A 20,531-nucleotide genomic window follows, 5' to 3' on the forward strand; every position below is an offset into this window, starting at 1 on the left:
AAGTATGGACAGAAAGGGGGAAAAGGGGAAGTGGGATCAATTGCGAGATTGAGACTGACATATATACACTGCTGCTGCTGCTGCTAAGTTGCTTGAGTCGTGTCTGACTCTGTGCGACCCCATAGACAGCAGCCCACCAGGCTCCCCCATCCCTGGGATTCTCCAGGCAAGAACACTGGAGTGGGTTGCCATTTCCTTCTCCAATGCATGAAAGTGAAGAGTGAAAGCCAAGTAGCTCAGTCATGTCCGACTCTTAGCGACCCCATGGACTGCAGCCTACCAGGCTCCTCCGTCCATGGGATTTTCCAGGCAAAAGTACTGGAGTGGGGTGCCGTTGCCTTCTCCACTATGTATAAAATAGATAACTAATGAGAGTCACTGGGAGAACAGGGAGGGGGAAAAAAAGGTACAATCTGTTTATAGGACATAAATTAACCTTAAAAAATGCGTTACAATATATATTAAGAGCAGACAAATACTGCTTGATTCCACTTATACAAGGTAGCTACAACAGCTGTCAGAAAGTACTTTGGGGGTGGGGTGGAAAGGGAATGGGGAATTAAGTGTTTAAGGGGAACAGAGTTTCAGTATAGGAAGCTGAAAAATTCAGAAGATGGATGATGGTGAGAGTCGAAAAACAATATGAATGTACTTAGTGTCACTGAACTATACAGTTAAATAGTTAAAATAGTATGTTTATATTATATGATTTTTACCACAATTTAAAAAAAAATTTAAATGCTACCTAACTGCAGCCTTAGGTGCACAGAAATAAGTTAAAACCCTAATCAAAAGATAAGCTTTCCATCAGACAATCAGACATGCTCTCTAAACACTGGGGAATATACCAGTGATGATAAGGTAACCAGCTGATGGAGCCATGCTCCGTCTATCATTTTGCATGTTCAGATTTCCTACCTTATTCATAAGCATTATCCCTGCCAGGCAAAGGGCACACTACTTATAATTAGCAATTTCATTCTAAATTAGCTTCCTCTAGAAAGGGAGGGGGGAGAAAAACCAACTTTTTGGCGACGTGTATAATATTATTATGATATGGGTACTACTAACTGTCTTGTTGTTGTTGTTGTTTTTACAAACTTGGGAACAAAACTAAGGACAAACGTTAAGCAGGCGAGGGAAGCAGTGTCAGAGGCAGAATTTGATCGCAGGTCTGTTTGAGCGAGGCTCCCCATCCATCATCTTCCCCTTTCTGTTTGCACTGCCTTTCAGTTTCTCCGGTTTATTCAAGAGCTGGCCTTCTGAACAGGATTCTCAGACAGCCATTACTAACCAAGACCGATTTCTGCCACTCGACGGAACAAATATTCTAGTTATGAGGCGTTTGGTTTTCCTCTCGCTTTTCCAGCAGTGACTAAAAAGCCATAGCCACTCCATCAGAGGCTATTCCGTCTGCCCTTTTGAAATGCGCCTGGTAGATTAATTTTTGAAAGATGATTCACCTTCCTTTTCCTGTTTTGATGGAACACGGAGACGCAACCATTCCTGTCAATAGAAGGCTCGAGTTTCCACCGCGCAAATTCGCGCGCCGCTGACTGTCTCATTGGCTGACGCGCAGGTGGGATTTCCTGTCGCCATTTTAAGGAAACACACTGCCCGGCAAGGAAGTGCCCAGTCAGTTCAGAGGGTCTGTGCCCGGAACAAAGAGAGAGCAAAAGAAAGGGAAACGGGCCCAGCGGCCCCAGACCCCTCCATCCTGTGCCCTCGCTCCCCGCTGACCCCAGATTTCGAGCGCCCGGCTTCTTGATCCCCGACGCGCCACGCCCGGGGCTCGATCACGTGGGGTCTCCTCCCAGCCCAGAGCGCGCCCCAGCTCAGCAAAACCACCCAGTTCCCCCAACGGAGCCCCTCAGCATAGATCTCGGGGTGCGGGTTGGCCGGGACTGCGGGTGCTGTGGATCCGGAAGAGGGGAGGCACCTCCCACTGCGGGTGACGGACAAAGGCTTTCCAGAGGTGCTCGCGCTCCGGCCGATCCCGGCCTCCTCCGCGCCGTCCCTAGGGAGCCTCCACGCCGCTCCCTTGCTGCCAGCGGCTCCCACGCTGTTTGCAGGGTTGTGAGCTGACCAGCCACTCCGGCGGCCATCCTCACTCGGCGCCCTTCCCACAATGCAACTCCCCTCGCTCACGCGCCCCGGTCCGGCTCCGGCGTACCCTCAATGCACCCCCAGCTCCCCATCGCACAGTCCTCCTCGCCTCCTTCCGTGCCCTCCAAGCCACCTCCCCTCTCCATCTCCGAGGGCTCTCAGTCTCCGGCCACCGCTGCAGCTGGGCTCTGGGCTCGTCGCAGGGCACCAGGAGGGCGTGGGGCAGGTGTCCAGGCTGCGCGCACACTCCGCTCCCGGTGCCACCGCCGGCGCTCCCGGCACACAAGCGCCCCGCAACCCCTCCCTCGCTCCCTCTCTCTTTCCGATGCTCAACGTTCGCCGGCCGCGGTCGCCGCATCCTCGGCGGACGGCGACACGGAGGCAGCCAGGGGCGGCCGCCTAGGCAAGAGACACCATGTGACGGGCACCGCTCAGTGACACGCAGCTTCGGTTAAAGAGCGGACGCGCAGGAGGGGAGGCGACGGCACGCGAGACGCGGATAAATAGCCTGAACAGCTAAACCATCGCGAGCCATGGATGCGCAAGGGCGACGCGTCCCCTAGTAGGAGAATGACTGTGATTTGATTCGAGACCCTCTGCGGCCGAGCGAGCGGATGTGAGTGCGAGGCTGGCGAGCACCGTGTGGGTAAGGGTTGCTGGTGGGGGGAGCTTCTGATGCAATCGGCCCCGAAAGGAGGAGGAGAGCCAGGAGTGCGCGGGCTGGGGCGGCACGCCGCTCCGCCTGAAGGTCGCCGCCCTTCACCTTCCTCGGAAATCCGCCACGCCACGCCGAGCCTTCCCGCCCAGTCCTCGCTGACGGAGGGCACCTTTCATCCGCCAAGGCAGCCAGACCTTGACACAAAGGACATCGCAAGGCTGGGGGAAAATCCGGGAAGGGCGGATACCACTTTCCCCCCCTTTTTTTTGGCCCAAGGTAAGAGGATTTCCCTTTCCCAGGGAGAGCTGAGGGAGCAGCGGTGGGGAGGAAAGGGACGTTTTAGATGTGAGAGGAGGCGGTAACGCAGAAGTCATCCATGCGAGCGTAAAAGGAAGGAGTGCGCGGCTGAGCCGGATGCGTTCGCATTTTGCTTTTACCAAGAGAAAAGTCAGATCCACGGTTCTGCTGACCGCCTGCGGCAGTGTAAAGAGGCGCGGAGCCCCTGGTTTTAGCGTTGCGTGGGCTGCGGCTTACTTTTGGGGTCTGTTTTCTTAGTGGCAGATTGTGGTGCCAGATCTGGTTAAATCATTCGTGGGTTAGGGACCACGCGGGTCTAGAGAGCGCGCCGAGGTGAGGGCTCCACTGCATTCCCGAGGAGTGGTTGAGTGCTGGGCATTTGCGGGGAATTTCCTGTGTCTTAGGAGCCCCAAGAAAGGCATGTGATGTGCCCGGGGTTGAGTATGCGGCCGGCTGGGTCTCGAGGACTGGCCACGAAGCCCGAGTAAACAGGAACACGCTCGCCGGCCCTTCTCGAGCTCTGCCCGGCTCTCAGTAACGGAGAGGATGCGGGCTATGAGGTTGGGGGACGAGGGGTGAGGGGGATTATTAAGCGATGCTGGCAGTGACTCACTGCCCTTTCCCTCCCCGAAGAGGTTCTTTCCCAAAGGAAGGAGAGAAAGAGAGAAGTGCCGTTCTGAAAGCTAGGAACCGGTGGAGCTGGCGAACAAAAGGGCACCGATTGCGCGGGGCCCGAGCGCCGAGTGTCCTCCCCAGCACTCCCACATCTTCCCCCCACCCCCGAATCACCCTCGCGTCCCTAAATGTTACCACAATAGGCCTTTAACCTCGCCGGGCGGGTGCCCGGAGGAAAGTGCTCCTTCGCCCCGGTGCACGCCCCCACCACCGTCATTCCCCTCCCGGAGCTTCGGGGTCCTCAGCACCCACTGGTACCCCCAGGCTACAGGGCTGACTGGGCGCCACTTCCCTGTTGAAGTGCCCAGCCCTGGGTTTGGACTGAACTGTAGTTAGAAGGTACAAGTACATATGGCGGCAAAAGGAATTTCGCGGTAACCGCGTCCCGGCGTTTCGGCGGTGCCTTTCACAGGCTGTCTTCGGCTTGGGAAGGTGGTGCTGCAATTGTGAATCCTTTGTGTCTGACCTGGTTTTTCTTGCTCTGGTTCTCTGGTGAAAACCTAATTGCCACCAGTATCACATACTTTTGCGGACGAATCCCTGGTGATGTATTTCATGAGTTGAAAAAGACCCGAGAGCTAGGAAACCGTATTTATTTGCGTTTGGAAAAGGATCTGACATCTCTGCCGTGGGTTTAAGACTTTTTAATATAAGGGGAAGGAAAGAATAAATCATCGTTTGCAGACTCCAGGGCCCAACAAGACTGTAATTTGTCACCTTGATAGAAGAAACTGCGGCAACTCGTGCTTTTTCTGACGTCAGAACGACGACGGAAAATAAAACCTGAGCTAGGTGGCTGGCTGGCCTCATTGTTAAATGAATCTCTCACCGGCTGGGTATTGCTGAAATTTTTCAGACAAGTCAGGGCTCTGATGATGGTAGGATTTCAGTTTGGGCCCCAACCTCAAATTGGCTTTACTCCTCAGAGTTACTCAGTTCTCAGTAGTTCCTTAGACACCACTAAACTCACCTGGTTTGGCTTAAGGTCTTAACCTTGATGAGATGAATTCACTTTTTTCCCCCTAAACATATTCAATGAGTGTTTCCTACTGAGAGTTTATGTGGCAGTTAGCAACTACAAGATAAAAGTCCTATTTCTGTGAGCTGTCCCTCCTCCTGGGGGGAAACAGACAATAAATACACCTATAAATGAATGTTGGAGATTTGTTCTTGCAGTGAACGAATAAAACCAGGTCAATCTTGTGAGGAAGGCTGATGCCTGAGATAGATGACCTTCTAGGTGGGTCTTGTAAGAGGGTACATTTGTCCTGAGACTAAGAGACCAGACACCTGATTATTGCTAGACTGCCTTTTTCTTTCCCTGGGTGATGCATGAGCGCAAAATTAGTTTTACTTACCATTGTTTCCCTAATGCCCAGCACAGAATAACTGCTTAATAAATGCCTGTTGGATTGAGATCTTAGTCAAAACATCTTGTTCACCACTTAGTGCTACTGTTGACCATCCCTTTCTCTAGATCTCATTATTTGTTCCTCTGCTAAGTTGAAGCATCGGAGTCTCTTTCTACTCTGCTTCTTCTCTCGCCTTCTCTCCATTTTTGAGCAGTTACCAGGAACCTGCAAATGATGCATAAACCTGTTTTTTCATCTCCATTCCCACTGCCCAGGTTCAGGTCTCTATCACTTGATTTAGACAGGGCAATTTAAGGAGTTTATTGGGATTCAAAAATGGTGAAACAGACATGGAGGTGCCCTGAAGAAACCAGCACTCACGGGAGCAGATGCAAGCACGGTGAAGGGTAAAGAGTAAAGTAGCCAGCAAAGGAGGCGTAATGGGCTTCTAGTTGGTCTCCTGGGTATCAAGTTCTGCTCCCCTAATTCAGTCTCAACACTTCCATGGGATCTGCATTTTTTTAACTAATTTTTAACTAATCTTTCTTTTGAAAACCTTCAGTGGTTTTCAAAAACCACTGTTTTTCAAAATCAGTTGCCTACAATTAAAGTCTAAATTCCTTAGTCAGGCACCTGGGACCTTCCACAACCTGTTCCTCACCTCTTTCCATCACTTTCTCCCAGTTCACCCTATGTCCTCCCTGTCACTTTCTGCCTCAATATTGATGCTGATTCCAAACTGGAATGCCTGCTGAAATCCTATATATTTGTAAAAGACTTAGCCCAAATACTACTTTCTGCCTCTTCAAGTAAGTGTTCACTGATTACCTCCTAGCCTTTTCATATTGATCTTTCACATTTTGCACCATCAGTCCAGGTGATGGAAGGTGAAGTAAGGACAGATACTTTGAGTCAAATGTAAATGCCCAGTCTCAACTTATCAGCCTAGACATCTTGGGTAAGTTGTTTAGCATCTCTGAGCCTCAGTTCCCCACCCCCCACCTTTGTTAAATGATAGTGATGGTGGTGATGATAGTGGTACTTACTGAGTTATCCTGAAGGGTTAGTGAGGATAATAGATGTGAAGAGCTTGGCACACTGTTAGTACTCCATAGGTACTGAATTAAGAGAGACTTCAGGTTTCTCATCTATCAGAGGAGGTGGGGGAAGTTGATCAGGAAAGTTCCCCTTACCTCTAATGTTCAATGAATATTTAATCATTTAAAAATATTTTTCTGAAAATGTCTTAATGGAAACTACCAGAAACTTTTCAGTCCCTGGGCGAATGTGCATCTGTGAAAGGTAGTATGGAGGTGGGGGAAGCAAGTGCATAGAAGGAAGTGAAATCCAAATAGCATCATAGACTTTAGAGAAGGACATCTTAGAACACTGGCCCTAAATTGAATCTTTTTAAAAAAACTTATATCTGGAAGTTGATCACATTTTAGTCATTGGTTTTCAGCTCACCACCTGTGTGTTAGGGTTACTTACTAAGCATAAAGGAATCCAGTCATAGGAAAGCACCATGGTTTGGGTAAACTTTGCAAGCACCCAGGTTGCTGTCACGGAACTCTGCCTCAGGTAATGCTATAGTGTATCTTTGCCTGTAACTAACTGGGTCCCCTTGGGTAACTCAGCTAGCATTTTTAATGCCTCCTTTTCTCATCCGTATGATGCTAATGACAGTGTCTGAGCTGTGAAGGTACAATGAGAACAGAGCTGAGAATATGCTTGAACAAGTTCAGACTCTTGGTAATCTGCAGGTTTAGGAGATAGATCAAGATTAATGATTCTCAAAGCAGGCTTCACACCAGATTCACCAAAAGTCTCTTAAAAGCTACCAATGCCCAGACTCTGTTTCCAGAGATTCAGATTTAGTTGGCCTGGCATAGAGCTCAGACAGGGGAATTTTTTAAAAACAATACTGGGGTAATTTTTATAAGTGATTTAGATTTAAAAACAAAACAAAAACAGAAATTAAATGACGACTTCCATATATTGTTTGTTTGATAAACCTTTTGGTAATATGAAGTTATGAGCTTGATTGGCTTTTCCCCCGACTTCACGAAACCAACTGGTTGTTGACATCATGGAGTCACAGCCTCAGGTTACAGTTTATAACTTGAATTTTCCCAGGTAGAGAAGCCCGTCAGAGTGATGCAGCCAGGGCCACATAAAGATTTAATGTGTGGATCTCAGTTTCCATCTCTTAGGAGTGATGGAAGACAAAGAAGATGGGAAAAGAAGGGAGCAATGGAAAGGAAAAGGAAAGGGAGAGTTTATGGCCCGAGGTCTCGGAGGAGGGGGCTTTGAGTTGGGAGAATGTCAGGACAGAACACAGAGGAAAAGTTGGGCTTGATTTATTGAACTGGTTTTGTTATGTTGGTGACTATAGAACCAAATGAAACCTGTGGGTGTATTTTGTAGGACTTGTTCTCTTAAAATTGTTTGGAATTAGCTGTCAACATTTAAGTATCTGAATTTCACTTAAAACTTGATTTCTGGCATTTCTTGAAAAGAAATAAAAAGATTTGTCTTATTTTTACTGAAATAGATGAGACACATGTTCTCCAGTTTCTTGTATCCAATCTGCTTTGCTTATTTGTCTTACCTACTTGGGCTCCAGCTACATTTGTTTTTAGCTTTTAATATAATCTGCAGATCTTACTATTGGCAACACATTAGAATCTTCTCAAAGCATTTAAAACATCCATGCTTAGATTCCATTCTAGATGAACTGAATCAGAAACTGGTGTGTGTTAGGGGGCATGTTATCACTATTATTTTTCCAAACCTCCCAAGGTGATTTCTATGTGTAGTTAGAACTGAGGACTACTAGTGTGAGTCGGACATGACTGAAGTGACTTAGCAGTAGCAGCAGTCTGAGTCACCTATTGCAACCCACTCCAGTACTCTTGCCTGGAAAATCCCATGGACGGAGGAGCCTGGTAGGCTGCAGTCCATGGGGTCGCTAAGAGTCGAGCACTGAGCGACTTCACTTTCACTTTTCACTTTCATGCATTGGAGAAGGAAATGGCAACCCACTCCAGTATTCTTGCCTGGAGAATCCCAGGGACAGAGGAGCCTAGTGGGCTGGCGTCTATGGGGTCGCACAGAGTTGGACACGACTGAAGTGTCTTAGCAGTAGCAGCAGTCTGAGTCACCTATTCAAAAGACTTGTCTACAAGCCCATCTTATCTCTGCAAATGATTCATCAAGAAACGGTATATAGAATCATAAATTCAGAGGATTTTAGAACCAGGAGAGATCTTTGAGAGCGCATCTGTTAATCTGAACTTCAGATTCTGCCTGAGAAAAAGTCCAAAAAGAAAAAAAGCTTGTTCAAAGACTGTAAACATCATTTAGTATGAATTATGGTGTTTTATTATATTTTCTCTTTTCAAATAAAGGTATATTTTTAAATGTTTATAAGTGATCCTCTTTACATGCACTAAAAAGCCTCTTGATGAAAGTGAAAGTGGAGAGTGAAAATGTTGGCTTAAAGCTCAACATTCAGAAAATGAAGATCATGGCATCTGGTCCCATCACTTCATGGGAAATAGATGGGGAAACAGTGGAAACAGTGTCAGACTTTATTTTTTGGGGCTCCAAAATCACTGCAGGTGGTGATTGTAGCCATGAAATTAAAAGACGCTTACTCCTTGGAAGGAAAGCTATGTCCAACCTAGATAGCATATTCAAAAGCAGAGACATTACTCTGCCAACAAAGATTCGTCTAGTCAAGGCTATGGTTTTTCCAGTGGTCATGTATGGATGTGAGAGTTGGACTGTGAAGAAAGCTGAGCGCTGAAGAATCGATGCTTTTGAACTGTGGTGTTGGAGAAGACTCTTGAGAGTCCCTTGGACTGCAAGGAGATCCAACCAGTCCATTCTGAAGGAGATCAGTCCTGGGATTTCTTTGGAAAGAATAATGCTAAAGCTGAAACTCCAGTACTTTGGCCACCTCATGCGAAGAGTTGACTCATTGGAAAAGACCCTAATGCTAGGAGGGATTGGGGACAGGAGGAGAAGGGGATGACAGAGGATGAGATGGCTGGATGGCATCACTGAATCAATGGACGTGAGTCTCAGTGAACTCCGGGGCTTGGTGATGGACAGGGAGGCCTGGCGTGCTGTGATTTGTAGGGTCGCAAAGAGTTGGACACGACTGAGTGACTGAACTGAACTGAACTGAACTGAACTTACATACACCACTCTGTTGTGCTTTCAATTTGTCATGATTTCTATTTTTCCTAGAGTATTTTGTTTGGAGTTAGCTAGAACTTAAAAAAAAAAAAAAGTTGCCATTCACTGTTTTTAGTCCAGCAGTAATTCTTGATCAGAGGTATTGCTAGAGCAAAAAGTACATGTGCAGAGAAAGAGACTTTTTCAAAGGCTATAGGAATATATTTTGGGTTGTTTTTGAACTCTGTACATAATTATTTAAATCTATTAATTTTCAGTTGATGAGAAAGATTTTTACTTTTGTGTATTCACACTGCTCAAAGACACTCACTGTTTAAAGTTAAATTTTTAAATGTAATATACAATACAATCTGTCCTCCTGTATCCAGAGTTGCAGGTTAACTTCATTAACTTCTAAAGTTTATTAGTATTTTCTCTCTTTGAGAAATCAGAATAATTGCAAAACATCTCAATGGGAAGGTTAACTCCTAGACATCTTAGGCTGGGCATGTTAATAAGAACATTTGAAAAATTCAGCTAGATGAGTCAAAGATTTTAATGTAAAAAATAAAATTGTGAAAGTTATAGAATAAAACATGGGAGGGAGCTTTTGGGGAGATAGGCAGTGAAGGCTCTGGAGTAGGAAATGGGAGCCACTCCAGTATTCTTGCCTGGAAAATTCCATGGACAGAGGAGCCTGGCGGGCTACCGTCCATGGAGTCGCAGAGTTTGACGAAACTGAGCACACAGCACAGCAATGAAGGAGGCTTTTCTCACTGTAGACGCTTTCGTACTGTATGAATGGTGTACTGTGTATATGTATTACCTAGTCAAATATTTTATAATAAAATGAAATAGTTAAATACAAAAATAAAAATAAAACATCATCTAGGAACCTGAACAAAGTTCTTGTGGAGCAGGTGTCAGGATACTGTAAACAAGACAGGACCAGGGGTCCATCATTTCAAGGCAGTGAGCTGTTCCTCTCTGCCCCCCGCAGGAGTGGTCAGTCCTTACTCCCCTGTGAGCTTCCTGTAGCACAGGGCTTCTCATCCCCAGTGCTCCTGGCCTTTGGACCAGATAAAGCTTTGATGTGAATACCTGTCCTGTGTATTGTATGATGTTTAGCAGCACCTCTGACCTCTCTCTGCTAGAAGCCTACAATACCCCCTCACTTGTGACAGCCAAAAATGCCTCCAGGCATGGCCAATGTCCACTGAGGGCGGGGGCCAAAATGGTCCCTAGTTGAGAACCACTACTTTAATATAACCCTTTCTGTGGGCTTGTAGAAATCATACCAAGAATTCTTAAACATTCCAGCCATAGTGACTGTGTTGTTAATGATAGATACCTTTCATTAATAGAGTACTTTACAATTTTAAACATATTATCACATACTTTGTGCATGCTCAGATCAAAAGTAAAATACAGTGGCAGAGTTAATGAAAACTATGTGGAGCAGCTGTACATGTTGCTTCTTTTAACTTCTAATCTTTGTTTTGTTTTCCTAAGAAATTGTGTTTGTGAGAATTATGCTGTATTGTCTGCAGGCAGATGATCAGTTGAGTCATCATTATTGTTAACGTTTTTACTATCACTGTGTATTGAGCTAAGAGGTCTGTGCTCCCTGTCCTCGAGAAGTTGAGAATGTACTTAGGAAGGAGGATAACTCCATAAAGAGATCATGAAAACATATAAGACCCCTTCCTATAATCCAATGAGTATACAAAAGTGCTATGAGAAGTCATCACAGGTAAATAATCACAATTGGTCACTGGAGGAAGACCTTATAGAGAAGATTGGCTTGAAATAATCTTTTTTTTTAAAAACCACACAAGCCAGCAAGCTGGGCTTTTTGAAAGAAATGTACTTAGTGGGCACTGGCTCAATGGGAAAGGAAGTGGCTGAGAAGTATGTTCAGGGCCAAGGTGGGGGGCGGTGGGAGGAAAGCCGAAAACTGCAAAGCAGATCCATTACAGAAGTGAAAGGTTCAGAAGGAACATCCTGGGAGAGAAATTTAAAGCGTTAAGAGGGGACTTCCCTGATGATCCAGTGGCTAAGACTCCACGCTCCCAAGGAGGCCTGAATTCTATACCTGGTCAGGGGTCCCACATGCCGCAACTAAGGCCCAGCACAGCCAAATAACTAAGTAAATATTCAGGGGAAAAGAGGAGTTAAGGGCAATCTTGGCTTTGAATTTGCTGTTCCAGGGGTTCGACTAGTAGAAACACTTAGGACTGGCAAGGGGAAAAGAGGAATACGCCAAGACATGGATTTTCAGGAAGAATCTGCCTCTGTAAATGGAGTGGGCTGGGCTCAGTAGGCAGCACGGGGGGAAGCGACCAGCCAGGCTACGATTGTGGAGCCAGAAGGAACAAGAGGAAGGAAGGGATGGTATGAAGTGTTGATAGGACTCAGAGACTGATTAGATACCCGAGTTCCAAGTCTGAGTGATGAGGGGAACCAACATTATCGTGAACAGAAATAGAAAAGCTGATGTGTGAGGTCAGATGGTATGTTCAGTGGGGCACGTTGAGTTGGAGGTCACGACAAACATTCACGTGAAGAGGTCTCCCAGGCAGCTGGGATCTGAAAAGAATTTGTGAAAATTTTTCTGAGCAGGAGGAGGGAACCTGAGAGATTGTCTCTCCCCTCCAGCTTTCTCACTTTACAGATAAAGAAATACGTGGCATGTTAAGTGACGTGATCATCAGCAAGTAGGAAGTATGACAGAGATCCTGTCTCCTAATTTCTAGAGGAATTCTAGTTTTGTAAAACGAAAAGCCCTGGGGAAAAGAGATCTGAAAGGCACCCTTGTGGGATGAAGACTGACACTTCAGGCTTGAAACTTACAAAGGAAAGAGTTTGGAGTGTATGAAGGGAAGCGGGGTGGGGGTAGGGCTGCCCCCACACAGAGCACAGAGGATGGGAGGAGAACAGGAGTTGGCAGTGGAGGCTGAAAACAGTTCCTCTGAGAATGCGGATGCTTGCAGATGCAGTGAGAAGCAAGGTGGTGGGGTTCAGGAAACAGTGTCCCTCCTTCGTGGGGAGGTGAAAGGTTGAGAACTGAGAAAAGGCCACTTGCCTTGATTAGGAAGAGGCAGCAATAGTAGCTGTGACAGTCGCCCTCGCTTACCAGAACCAGGGCAGGTACGGACCCAGTTGTAGAAGCTTTATAGCGACTCTGTGAGGTAGATACTGCTTCATCTCCTTTTTACAGATGACAAAACTGAGACAAAGAGATATTAACCTACTTGCCCAGAGTCAGCACAGCTCCTGAGGGGTGGAGCCAGGATTTGCCAGTGGAACTAGGGTTCAAGGGAGTGATGAGAACAGGGGTAAGCTGTTTAGATTGTTGGCCATAGAGACAGGAGCAGGCTGATTGTTCAAAGTCACTTTGCAAATATGGAGCTGAGCGGGATTGACAGAAGTTGGGGGAGCCACCAGAGGGAGAGTGGGAGGCCAGGTCCTAGCAGAGCTGAGACCAGGAGCACTGGCTAAGTCATGAGTTTTGAGTAAGAAGAGAGAAAACACCGTCTCTTCTGAGACTGCTTACTGGATCCCAGTCTTTCATTACCCAAGGTCATTCCCCACTTCCCAAGGACCCTGGGTTTTCAAAGATTGTATCCACTCTAAGTTTTTATTTTAGTTGAAGTATAATTTATATGCAGTGCAACAGCTGGATCTTAAGCATACTGTTTAGAGAGTTTTGACTATAACTTGAATTATATTAATTCACTTCCCACTTTTGGTACTCTAAGATATATTACACTGCCAGTCAGAATCTAGGATTATCACACCAAGTTAAGGCAATCTTGCCAAAACTAAGGACTCATGACATTTTAATTAACCTGTTTAGCCTGTTTGAGGCCTTTCGAAATATAGTGAAGCAGCTCACAGATCATATTATTACCATCTGAGAGTCCGGTGAGCCAGGGACCTCCAGTATGTAAATAGACTCAGTTGGTTGTGGGAAGAGATGTCGTGGGAAGAGTTATCAGGAAGACAGAACCATAACTGGCCTTATACCTAACACATTCTCAAAACCACTGACCTAGCTGTCATAATTCATTCCCAGGAGCTGAACTAGGAGAGGTAGATCTTATTCTTAATCACCAATAATCATTCATAGCAGTTTTGAAGTTATGTGTACCTGACTGGATATTTGGCTTGCCAGGTGGTGCTAGTGGTAAAGAACCTGCCTGCCAATGCAGGAGATGTAAGACTCAGGTTTGATCCCCAAGTCAGGGAAGATCTCCTGGAGGAAGGCATGGCAACCCACTTCAGTATTCTTGCTTGGAGAATCCCATGAACAAAGGAGCCTGGCAGGCTACAGTACATAGTGTTCCAGAATCGGACATGACTGAAGTGACTTAGCACACGTGCATGACTGGCTATTTAATGTCATTTAGGGATTCTTGTTAGGAGAAGGCAATGGCAACCCACTCCAGTACTCTTGCCTGAAAAATTCCATGGACAGAGGAGCCTGGTAGGTTGCAGTCCATGGGGTCGAAAAGAGTCGGACACGACTGAGTGACTTTGCTTTCACATTTCACTTTCATGCATTGGAGAAGGAAATGGCAATCCACTCCAGTGTTCTTGCCTGGAGAATCCCAAGGACGATGGAGCCTGGTGGGCTGCGGTCTATGGGGTCACACACAGTCAGACACGACTGAAGTGACTTAGCAGCAGCAGCAGGGATTCTTGTTATGTTTTAGATGTGATTGTGATATGGTGGTATTGTTTTAAAAATGGATCTGACTTTTTAGAAATATGTATTGAAGTATTTACAGGTGATATCTGGAATGTCTTGTAAAATAATTCTAGGTAATACTGGGAGTAAAACTTCAACAAGACTGGCCTGAAATGATCATTATTGAAGTTGGTACATGGGGGTTCATTATTATGTTATGTTCACTTTTGTATATGTTTAAAAGTTCTCATAATAAAAATTTTCAGAGGTTGAAAAAAATAAAATTAAGAATATCAGTCAGGGTTTAACTGCATATAAACAGAGATCTCTTGTATGTTAAGCAAAAGGGATTGAATACAGGGAATTAAAGCCTGTAAAATTGCTAGAAAAGATGGCAGACCAGGCTTTGGGCTCAGTCTCTAGGAATAAACACAGAGTACCACCACTCAGCTCGCCTAAGGGTCTTCTCTTATGCCTTCATCAGGAAGCCAGCTTCTCATTGTTTGAACTGCATCCTCTGCGAACACATCACTGAGGCCAAATCTGATGGTCAGGAATTCACCACCACAGTTGTTGGCTGCACTGTAGCACCTGCTAAAATTGTACCAGTGAAATGGATGTTTGGTCCCCACCACTTTGCTCTCTATTGCGTGAGTGCTAAGTCGCTTCAGTTGTGTCCAATTTTTGTGACCCTATAGGCTGTAGTCCACCAGGCTCCTCTGTCCATGGGATTTCCCAAGCAAGAATACTGGAGTGGGTTGCCAATTCCTACTCCAGGGAATCTTCCTGACCTAGGGATTGAACCTGGATCTCCCACATTTACAGGCAAATTCTTTATTGTTTAAGCCACCTGGAAATCCCACCCTGCTAATCAGTAGATTGGGGGATTAGTTCAGTTCAGTTCAGTCACTCAGTCGTGTCCGACTTTTTGCAACCCCATGGACTGTAGCACGCCAGGATTTCTTGTCCATCACCAACTCCCAGAGTTCACTCAAACTCATGTTCATTGAGTCAGTGATGCCATCCAGTCATCTCATCCTCTGTCATCCCCGTCTCCTCCTGCCTTCAATCTTTCCCAGCATCAGAGTCTTTTCAAATGAGTCAGTTCTTTGCATCAGGTGGCCAGAGTATTGGAGTTTCAGCTTCAACATCTGTCCTTCCAATGAACACTCAGGACTGATCTCCTTTAGGATGGACTGGCTGGATCTCCCTGCAGTCCAAGGGACTCTCAAGAGTCTTCTCCAACACCACAGTTCAAAAGCATCAGTTCTTTGGTGCTCAGCTTTCTTTATGGTCCAACTCTCACGTCTATACATGACCACTGGAAAAACTGTAGCCTTGAATAGACGGACCTTTGTTGGCAAAGTAACGTCTCTGCTTTTTAATATGTTGTCTATTGGTCATAACTTTCTTTCCAATTTGGGGGATTAATTAACAAACTACAATTTCAGTTGCTAAGAAACTTTGTGACAGATTGGCCCAGTCAGTGTTTGTTCCCACTTCTTTCTAGTCCAGTTCTGCAAGGATGAAAAATTGAAAACTACATTTCCCACATTCATTTGCAGCTACGCTTCTAGAGAGGATTTAGATTCTACCAATTTTTCTTTCTGTTAGTGGAATCTAAGTGTATTTTTGCTTATTTATCCCCCAAAGTAATTTTGGACAATGTTTAAATTATAGTATATTCTTTGGTTTGGGTTCCTCTCTACAGTTTTTAACCAGCTTCTACCAAACCAGTATAAACTCTTCCTACTCAAGAATGTGTTCTTTGATCTCTCTGCTTCGGCTAGATTCATCTGAATGGGTGTTCTATGCACACTTGGCCACCATGTCTTTGCCTGTGCTGTTTCTAGTGCAAGGAATGCCTTCCCTGCTGCTGCTACTGCTGCTGCTAAGCCTGTGCGACCCCATAAACGGCAGCCCACCAGGCTCCTCCGTCCCTGGGATTCTCCAGGCAAGAACACTGGAGTGGGTTGCCATTTCCTTCTCCAATGCATGAAAGTGAAAAGTGAAAGTGAAGTCTCTCAGTCGTGTCTGACTCCTAGTGACCCCATGGACTGCAGCCTACCAGGCTCCTCCGTCCATGGGACTTTCCAGACAAGAGTACTGGAGTAGGGTGCCATTGCCTTCTCCGAATGCCTTCCCTACTCCAGTCTAAATCCTATTTTTAAGCATAGTTCATATCCTAACTATTTGTAAAATCTTACCTGATTTCTCCAGGCTCCAACTTCCTTCCTTCCCTCTTTCCTTCCCATGTGTACATATGTATGTCTCTGAAATCTTTCTGGACTTATCTTTGTTTTACTATACAGTTGGTCTCTATCATGCAAGTGTTTTATTGTTGTTACTTTATATGAAAAGGTCTTGCTTGTTTCAGTAGGCTGTATGTGCTTAGTCCTCATTCATGTCCAACTTTTTGTGACCCCATGGACTGCAGCCTTCTAGGCTCCTCTGTCCATGGGCATTCTCCAGGCAAGAATACTGGAGTGGGTTGCCATGCCCTTCTCCAGGGAATCTTCCTAATCCAGGGATCAAACCCAGGTCTCCCACATTGCAGGTGTATTCTTTACCATCTAAGCCACCAGGGAAGCCCAAGAATACTGGAGTGGGTAGCCTATCCCTTTTCTAGGGGATCTTCCTGACCCAGGAATCAAACCGAGATTTCCTGCATCACAGGCAGATTCTTTACCAGCTGAGCTACCAAGGAAGCCTGTAAGCAATGTTAAATTCTCTGTATAACCTCTTTTTTGATCTGTATCACCATGAAGAGTTAGAGAAGTTTGTGTTTTTTACATGGGTACTGTTAGTAAAATGTACCAATAAGCATACCAAGATAATACTGCTTCTTAAGAATATCTCTGAATTTTGTAGTGAAGGATCAGAAATGTTCTGTGCTTAGTAAACTGTCATTTGTAACCTGTTATAGACGCTGGGGGATAGTCATTGTTGTTGGGTTAACATCAAGATCTTCACATGATGATCTCATTCAATCTTGTAATTAACTGTACAGTTTGATAATTGCTTCTGTCCTTCAGTGAAACTATAATTCTTTTGTTTCTTAAACTTGACCTGCACTTCCTGTCTCTTTGTCATGGGCCATGTTCCCCTTCATTGAGAAGTCTCAGCTTAGGGCCCGTCTCCACCTATTGTCTCCCATCCCCCGGGCACTGCGACTGGCCTGCTGTAGCAGGCTGGATGTCAATTTATGGCAAGTCAAGAAGTTAAGGAGCATTTTCAGTAATGATGTAGAACTGTGTTATGGACATAACTCAGGATGGGAGACTATATCTTGTTAAGTGAAAAAATACGTCTTAAAAACTCTGTGGTATGATTTCCATTTTTGTAAATGTATACATATTTTTTAAAAATCTATACTTATTCCTTTCATTTAACAGATACTTATCAAGTGTCTACTGTGTGCCAGGCACTGTATCTGTGTGCATAGAAAAACCCCTGAAGCTGATACTCCAATATACATATACAGTGATCATCTCTGCTTGCTGAGATAACAGGTGACTTTTTTCTTTTTATTTGTTTTTTCCTTCATTTGCAAGCTTGTGTTTTCTAATTTTTCTACACTTATATTATTTGTTAATATGGAACTAACACATTTTTTAAAAAACATGTCTGTTCTTCAAACGTGTACTGTGTAGTATTACATGAAAAACAATAGACTAAAAACACTAAAATTCCAAAGTTAATAAAAGAGAGCTAAAAAGGAAGACAGAAAGGAAAAGAAAAAGGAGAAAAGAAGGGAAGAAGAAGCACGTTAAACTTTAACACTGGCCCATTTTGGGTGTTGGGTTTCTTGTACAATGTTTGTTCTAAAGATTCTGCAATGGGTATGTATTAGCTTTAGAACCAGAACTTTTTTTTTCCCCTTTTTAAATAGCCAGTTCAAATGTGACTTTTCTGTGAAACTGCCTCAGATCCCTGAATTTGACCTTTTCAAGCTTTTAAAGTCCTTTTATCACCTAGCACTCAATAAATATATGACAAATTGAATGGGTAGTATTTTCTAAGTATGGCCTTAACTTTCATAGTGATGAATGTCACTAATTTTGTTACTTTTCCGCATTTTTCCAGTTTTTGTTTTCAAGAAAAAGTTAGATTTCAGATAGGCTATTTCACAACAATAAAAATGTATTCTTTAAAAAAAAAAATAGGAGATTACAACCTAGACAAAACAGAGACTGACAAAAAGCCATGTGAGGCGAGAACAAGAAGATGCGATCTGTAAGGCAAGGAGAGAGGCCTCAGAAGAAACAAAACTTGCCAGCATCTGATTTTGCACTTCTGGAACTGTGAAAAAATGAATTTCTCTTTAAGCCAAAGGCAAAAATAAATGTATCCTATGTGATTAACTTAGTAGTGGCATTTGCCTAATACTGACATAATTTTAATGGCCAGAACTTCATCTATTCTTTCTGTTCTTTTCCTCTTTTGTCCATTGCATGTGTGTGTGTGTGTGTGTGTGTGTACATAGTATATATTTGTATACACACTTGTATATTAATATAAAAGTTTGAATACAAACAGTAGACTCAAATCTGTTGTTAGTCACCTTTTCCTCTCCTTAGAAATTTTTTGTCTAGTACCCTATTTCCTACAAGTTTATGGAGAGAAAAGGACTCCTTAGCTCAGATTGGAAATGCCATCCACTGAGTGAACTTTCTAGAAGCTCTGCAGGATCGCTTCAGTAGCCTCTGAGGGAGTCATTTAGGTGAAAGCCAGGGTGGCAAGACTCCTAGGAATGACCCAGTCTGGTCCACTTGTGTGGCTTTCTTTAGAGGGGGCCAAAAGGTGATGGGGGCTTCAGCCTTTTTAATGCACTTCAACTTTTGCAAAGAAAACACAGGCTGTAGACATTGCTGCTGTGTGAAGGCACTAAAAGCAATTAGTCATGGCCCAAGCTCCAGCACTGCCACCCTGGCTGGAAGAATCAGCTTGGAGCTGCCAGGTTGGCTTTAGATCAGGAGTTCAAGGAGCTTCGGTCTCTTGTCCCTGCTTCCTGGTTTCCAGAAGAGGCCTTGCTCTGCAGAAAGGGTGAGCCTTCTGGAACCTGAGATAGTAGACAGTATTTATCTTGTGGAAGCTTTAAAGGATCATGGAACCAGGGAAGTCTCGTTCTAAATGTGTGAATGAAAAGGAGTAACGTGTGGCCTAGCTGTTGGGAAAAGAAGAAAGAAATTATTGAAGAATTATCATTCCAGAGTACTTTCTGAGGGTCCAGAAAATATTATCATATTTTTACTGTTTTAAATATTACATATTTTAAATATTACTTCCTGGGTATTGTAGGATGTTTACATTGGCACATTGGAGTTTTCACTCTTAACTAGGTTACAGTTGTGGAATTCAGGGTCAGACAAAACATCAAAACATCATCCAAGGGGGTTTACCATTGGAGGTGAAAAAAAAAATCTTAATGACATTCTGCTTCATCCCTTGGTCCTGAGACTCACTGAGGACTCCCTTGGTCCTGAGACATCACCTCACTGAGATTATCCAAGTGAGGCTCCCATACCTTTATAGGCCTGACTTTGAAAGTTGCATTTCCCTCTTGAAAGGATTCCTGGACCCAGTACCAACATGTGCATGTGCGTGGGTGTGCGTGTGTGTAGGCTTCCCCATACCAACAATTGTCGACCCAATTCTGACATTATCTACCAGTAGCTAGAATGAGATTCTACAGGTCAAGGTCTTCATCCCATGAAACTGCCCTCCACTTCAGATGCCATCACAAGTCCGAGTTGTTACCTGTGCTGCTGACTGACTGGCCATAAATCAGAGGTTTTCATGACCTCCTCATTGGGTTCCAATAATCTTCCAGAAGAGCTCACAGAACTCATGAAAACCTGTTTACTCACTTGGTTACCCATTTATTACAAAGGATATCAAAGGATACAAGTGAAGTGAAAGTGAAGGTCACTCAGTGGTGTCTGACTCTTTGGGACCCATGGACTATACAGTCCATGGAATTCTCCAGGCCAGAATACTGGAGTGAGTAGCCTTTCCCTTCTCCAGGGGATCTTCCCAACCCAGGGATCGAACCCAGGTCTCCCACAATGCAGGCAGATTCTTTACTAGCTGAGCCACCAGGGAAGCCCAAAAAGATACAGACCAACAGCCAAATGTAGCAGTACAGTGGCGAGGTCCTCAACAAAAGAGCTTCTGTCCTTGTGAAGTGTGGGGTTCAGGATGTGGGGAGTTCTGGGTCCCTAGTACGAATACTCTCCGAATCTCCTTTATTAATTTTTTTTCGCGGCTTCATTATATAGGCATCACTGATGAACTCATAGGCCATGAGTGATTGACTGAAGTTCTCTCCTCTTCCCGGAAATCATGGATAGGACGGAAAATTCCAGTCCTCTAATCAAGTGTTTGACTCCACTGGCAACCAGCCCCCATCCTTAGGTGCTTTCCCAGAGTTGGGTCATTAACATAACAAAAGACATTTATCACTCTTACAGTGTGTGTAAGTCGCTCAGTCATGGCCAACTCTTTGCAACCGCATGGGGTTTGTAGCCCACCAAGCTCCTCTGTCCATGGAATTCTCCAGGCA

General features: G+C 44.8%; 1 protein-coding gene across 2 annotated transcripts in view; it reads left to right on the top strand.

Annotated features, from left to right (window-relative positions):
• The first annotated feature begins 1,579 nt into the window (after window positions 1-1,579).
• SLC38A1 (solute carrier family 38 member 1) overlaps window positions 1,580-20,531 on the top strand; it is a 79,691-nt gene continuing 60,739 nt past the window's right edge. For both annotated transcript variants that reach the window (XR_015163742.1, XM_086399792.1), the window contains exons 1-2: window positions 1,580-3,040; window positions 17,362-17,478. The gene's annotated coding sequence lies outside the window, so the exon portion shown is untranslated. The remainder of the gene's footprint in view (window positions 3,041-17,361; window positions 17,479-20,531) is intronic.

The sequence above is a fragment of the Bos grunniens genome, chromosome 5 (assembly GCF_055505025.1).
Source record: "Bos grunniens cultivar Pamir isolate PY7600 chromosome 5, Bosgru_T2T1.0, whole genome shotgun sequence".
Taxonomy (NCBI): Eukaryota; Metazoa; Chordata; class Mammalia; order Artiodactyla; family Bovidae; genus Bos; species Bos grunniens.